Source organism: Herpailurus yagouaroundi, unplaced genomic scaffold (genome assembly GCF_014898765.1).
Source record: "Herpailurus yagouaroundi ecotype Mexico unplaced genomic scaffold, PumYag 28, whole genome shotgun sequence".
Classification (NCBI taxonomy): domain Eukaryota; kingdom Metazoa; phylum Chordata; class Mammalia; order Carnivora; family Felidae; genus Herpailurus; species Herpailurus yagouaroundi.
This window is the reverse complement of record NW_024412376.1, coordinates 38,048,993-38,054,992: the sequence shown is the minus strand read 5'-3', so window position 1 is coordinate 38,054,992 and position 6,000 is coordinate 38,048,993. Positions and strand designations below refer to the sequence as shown.

General features: G+C 39.7%; 1 protein-coding gene across 4 annotated transcripts in view; it reads left to right on the top strand.

Annotated features, from left to right (window-relative positions):
- The window catches only part of FHIP1A (FHF complex subunit HOOK interacting protein 1A), a 247,738-nt gene that overhangs the window by 148,075 nt on the left and 93,663 nt on the right, over window positions 1-6,000 (top strand). The window contains exon 3 of one of the 4 annotated variants that reach the window (XM_040472431.1): window positions 1,284-1,396. The exons of the other annotated variants lie outside the window; for them this stretch is intronic. The gene's annotated coding sequence lies outside the window, so the exon portion shown is untranslated. The remainder of the gene's footprint in view (window positions 1-1,283; window positions 1,397-6,000) is intronic. 4 annotated transcript variants of the gene reach the window in all.

Here is a 6,000-nt window from a genome sequence, read left to right as displayed (position 1 = left end):
TGACCTGGCTGAAGTCGGACGCTTAACCGACTGCGCCACCCAGGCGCCCCTAATGACATCTTATCTTAATAATAAACTGATCATGGCAATAATAAATGTGTGAGTGGTAAACTACTTTAAACCAGTAGGCTTTTATTATATACTTCTAGAATTCTTTACCTACTCATAGATGAGAAAATGTAGTCTATTAAATCTTCATACCATTTGTTAGAGGGATTATTATATTTACATGTAAGGAAGCTTTACATAATTTTTTTGTAATGTTTATCCATTTTTGAGAGAGAGAGAGGGAGAGACAGAGCATGAGCCGGAGAGGTACAGAGAGAGAGGGAGACGCAGAATCTGAAGCAGGCTCCAGCCTCTTAGCTGTCAGCACAGAGCCTGACGCGGGGCTCTAACTCAGGAACTGTGAGATCATGACCTGAACCGAAGTCAGACGCTTTAACCGACTGAGCCACCCAGGCACCCCCATAATTTTTATGTTCATAAAAAATGAATGTAAAATTAGAACTTGATAGTGTTAGGTTACCACATAAGCTACTAGTATTGCACCTGATTGAAGGTAAGATAGCAGTCTCGATTAGCTCAAGCACCAGTGGTTTACTCCATTTCTGTCATGTTTAGAGTACGCAAAAGGCACCCAACTCTGTGGCCCGTTTCACAGACTGGTGAAGAAGAGTGCTTTGTCCTAATCAGCGTAGGATCATGTTCTCGGAGACGAGCAAATTGTTGACTTCTAAGCCTTTGCCAACTCTGTAATAAATGCTAATCACTTTGTACCTCTGATGCCTCACCTTGCAGTGTTTTGGGTAAGAGTGGAAGCGCTTAGCCAGCCATGAAATTGGTAGGACACCAAGGCCTGACCTGATTATTATTCAAGAGCGTGGTTACTCATGGGCTGGAACCAGCCCCACGCTGCTGCAGCAGAACTTTTAGTTACAATTAAAGTCACAAAAATTCTACAAGTCTCTCCAGTAATACCTTTAGTACTAGAACTGGCTGTTAGCCTCTGTTTTGGGACTCTTCATGGCTTTACCATGAATGCATCTTTAAAGTGGCTTTTAAACTTTTTTCAAATGGGAGCAATTCATTGATGCTTTTTTAGAATTGGCTGAAAACTGTAGCTGCCTCTCTTCAGAGAAGGATGCCCGCAATTTATGAGGTTCCTGGATATGCATGGGATTTTATTGATACTTCACTCATTGGATTTAGTATGTCTTATGCCGTGCATGGATGAAGGACATTTTTTGAAAAGAGGGCTTTTCATGTTGTTATTTCAAAAGGTAATCATCACATCGCCTTGGTTCTACTATGGATTGCGTATCTGAAAATTTTCACTGAAAGCACTTGAAAAACTGCTGGGAGGGAACTAATTTTGAATGATACAGCTATAAAGGTAGGTGTAGACTCAACAGCACAACTTCCCAAAGTACCTGCTTTTCCCTAGAAAGTGCCCAAAAAACGTGTTGGTCAAAAACTTTTTTTGTCAAGAACATTTCTTGAGAAGAACTTCATTAGTATGAGAGGGTCCTTAGATTCAGAGCGTTTACCCCAAATCTCTGTTTTAGAATATTACCCCATAGAAGTTGTTGGTTCATCTTGTTTCTGCATTTACCTCAGTTTTGTGGCATAAATCTTACCTGAGTTATCCCTTGATAGCTTTCAACAAAATAGTGGTGTGAAAGGGCGGTACATACTACCAAAATTGTAGTGGTGAACTGGTTTGTTGGGGAGACTCCCCAAGAATGGTTTAGTTTTCATGTTTCAACAAATCAGTCCATGTGTGCAAGAAACTTTTCTGTTCAGTCACCAGCAAGCTGATGTCTCGACACTTTGTATAATTTTCAAAAACTATAATTTTTACGTTCTAAATCCTTGCCAGTAGTGGGTTAGTTTCTTAAATAGCCTTAAAAATTAAGTCCCCAAACAAATTTCAGGTATGAATATGAATATTAATTTTAATTTTTCTTCTCCATTCTACTTATCAATCAGTCACATGGCACTTTGGTATGACCTCGGTGGCAGCCCGTTCTAGTGAAATTAAAATGTAAACCATGGAATTCTTTCAAGAAGTTATTGACAGTTTTCTGCAATCTAGTTACTATTTTGAAGTATGCATTTATCAAAGCCTGAAACTATGTGGAATCTACATACCGAGAGAATTTTCCTTGTGCACACTCTGTTAATGGGCGGTTTACAACTTGGTGGGACACAACAAGATTCTGCTTTACTGAATAATGGACAGTAAGCAGTGAATGAGCCAGAGTCAAAAAACTATGGCAGGTTGAGGGAGGCTAAGGACAAGGTCCAGGAGACTCAGGGCCTATTGGATGCTTGCTTTATTTTCTACAGTCCAGCATTGCTATGTGATATGACAGCCAGAGAGAAAAGGAAACTGGGCCAGAGGATTACAGCACAGGGAGGATTTAGGTTTAATAGGATTTTATTAGGCTCTAAGTAGAGGTTGTCTGAGGTAGTTTAACCCAAAATGAATGCCCCCCCCCCCACCAACTGCTATTACTCATAATTGAGGGCACAAGTTTTCTCTCTCTTCAGGTGTTCCCAGTATTTGAAGAATCTTCACCCCTAGATGGAATTTTACATGATAAGCACATTTATAGTAATAGACTTTTTATGTATTTAGTAGCAGCCAATTCAGGGCATTCCAAAGTGCATTCTAAAACAATGAGTTTTTCTATTGGCAATTGCTTAGGAAAAAACCCAAACAAACTGAATTATATTAGAGATGGCTGATTCCTGTGCTGTGGGTTCTTTTTTTTTTTTTTTTAATGTTTTATTTATTTTTGAGACAGGGAGAGACAGAGCATGAACAGGGGAGGGTCAGAGAGAGGGAGACACAGAATCTGAAACAGTCTCCAGGCTCTGAGCTGTCAGCACAGAGCCCGACGCGGGGCCTGAACTCACGGACCGTGAGATCGTGACCTGGCTGAAGTCGGACGCTTAACCGACTGCGCCACCCAGGCGTCCCTGCTTTGGGTTCTTTAAGTGAACTAGGCTTTAATTGTTGTTTGTTTGTTTGTTTAATATACCTCCTTTTCTTTTCTTTTTTTTTCTTTTTCTTTTTCTTTTTCTTTTTCTTTTTCTTTTTTTTTTTTTTTTTGAGAGAGAGAGTGTGTACGTGCAAGCATGAGTTGGGGAGAGGGGTAGAAGGAGAGGAAGACAGAGGGAATCTTAAGCAGGCTCTATCAGCATAGAGCCCAAAGCGGGGCTCCATCCCATGATCCTGAGATCATGACCTGAGCTGAAATCAAGAGTTGCACACTCAACCGATTGAGCCACTCAGGCTCCCTGAAATATGCTTTTAATTGTTAAAAAGAGTACAAATAGAATCCATTTATAACTAGAAATCTTACAAAGATTTTTATATTATGGCCATTATTCTGCTTCTAAGCTATCTTCTTACCCCTCCCCCATTAGTAAAACAGTGGAATAAAGTACAGAAAATAATGACTTTTGAGCTGGGAGAGACCTAAGAAATAACCACGTAATCCTAGTAACTCATCTAAATCAGGTTCCAAACCAAGAGCCCTGTTTTTTTACTCAAGGTCTCACAGCTGGTTAGAGTCCTGGAGCCATCTCCCAGTTCAGAGTTCAAGTCTCCAAGTGGTGACTTGACATTTTCTGACCTCCACACGTGGAAGACTGAACTAAAAACTCTTAGCCCTATCCTTTGTTACCACTTTAAATCCACCTAATCTCTCTAAGCATTTCCACAAGCCAACCAGAGAAATATGAGGAGGGAAGAAGGAGAAATGGGAAGGAAGCCTGTCATGCCTTTTCATCAAGTTCAAGAGATTGCTTCTAATTTGGCGACTCACTGTGGAAAAACTCAGTGTGGCTTTTCTTTAAGTCTAGGCCTCTCCTACCTGTGTTCTTGACCTTGCCTTTCCTCTGCTCTTGTTGCTATATCAAAATCCTTAATATATACACACACACACACACATATATAAATATGTATATAAATATACATATATATTTAAATTCTCTATGTTCATTGGTTCCTTCCCATTAGGCCTGCAAATATGATCATTTTTTCCTTAATAAAAATGTTCCCTTGGCCTTGTTTCCCCTTAAGGTGACCATCATTTCTTTTCCTTAAGGGATTTTTTATAATACATTGTTAGAAGATATTATATTTAAATAGATAAAAGAAGGATGGTATGAGTGGTATGAGATCATATGTCATTAAATGACAAAATGTTTACTTTGTAATTTCAGTCTTATAGTGAAAGAGGGGTATATGAAAATAGAGTCATTTGTTGTTCAGGGGGAAAGTGATTTTCACACATTTATAGCTTTCCTCAGTATTAAACTTTTCAGAGGAGCCTGAAATTAGATAAGGATGTCTGTCTATTTGGGAATGAGGCTGAAGGAATTTTTGCAGTGGCAAGAGGTATAATCTAGTAACTAGAATCTAAGCCTTTATGATCTGATGGTATATTTTATAATTCTGTGGTACGGAAGCATATGCATGTGCTTTTTTTCATAACCAAATAAAAGATATAATGTACTTTCAAAAAAGAGCAAATAAGAATACATATAATTCTTATGTCAGTTATCTCTATCCCCAACAGTGATTTAATAGCATTTTTCTTTCCTTACTGATGAAAAATGTTTTTACATATAATATTAATGAGATATATAAATTTGACTGTTCAGTAATTTTGGAAATAATAAAGTCAGTTCTGTCTGTAGTATAGAATCTGTGCTGGCTTATCAGATGCTATACATGTATTTTGGTAGCTCCTCCCCCCCACCCCATGCCAAAAAACTCAACAACCACACCACAAAACCACATGCAACCGCTGTCGGAAAGAGTCCTTTGGGTATTTTTCAGTGTTGGTGGTTCATTTGAAGAAAGAAAAAAGTCACTCTGAACGGTTTATAGAGCTGTCTCTCAGGCATGAAATTCGAGTTGAAGAGCGTGTGGGTATTTGCAGGGAGAACAGGCTGAATATGTGGCCAGAGTGTTCCTCTAAACAGTCCCAGCACCTATAGGTCAGGCTACAGAGAGTAGAGGGCAAGAATGGGGAGAAAGGTCCAACAATGCCATACTTATGACTTGAGCACATGTTCCGGTGGCTGCAGCCTCTTTTACCTGCTCCTGGCTTTTTGTTTAGTTTTGTCCTTCTCTGTTCTTCACTTGGGACGTTCAGCTGTGCTCTGAGAGTTAAATAAAAAGCCTGGAATGGAAAAAATGCAAAAGAGAAAAAAAGTGAAGCCTGAGAACAGGCAGATGCAGGAATATATTGAAAACCTTGGCATTTGAGGAAATATGCCTTTATACATCTCTCATAAATATGGAGTCCTCTCTTTCAGTTTTCTATTGCCCTGGGGACGAGCTAGTGCTTTAATACTCTAACATGGGAATGAGAGACAGACAGACAGACAGACGGAGGAAATATCCAGCTTTCTTGTCTCGGATGTGTTGGAAGTATTTTCATTTATAGAATCTTCTGGCAATTTCTCCTTCTTAAACATGGCTTGCTTGACTTGCCTGATACCCACCCCCCCTTGTTCTCCCAAGCTTACCCGTTATTGTGGTTTCTGTATTTATGACACATTTAGAATCTTCTGTATTTATGACACATTTAGCCTTAAAAATATGATTGGTTAAGCATCGTCCAAGCGAGATGCACTTTTCTTAGAGAAGATACAGCCTCCTTTGGGAATAGGGCCAGGGATTAAAGCCAGGAGAAAGGAGAATATAGATTTCTAGAAAGAACAGTGGACTGGGAATCAAGAGACTTACCTTTGATTTCCATCAAAACTAACCTGTGGGGCACCTGGGTGACTCAGTGGGTTGACCGTTTGACTCTTGATTTTGGCTCTGGTCATGATCCCAGGGTTGTGGGATGGAGCCCTGAGTCGGGCTCAGTCCCAGAGTGGAGCCTACTTAGGATTCTTTCTCTGCCCCTCTCCCCTGGCTTGCACACCCACTCTCTCTCTCTCTCAAATAAAATAAAGTAAAATTAAAAC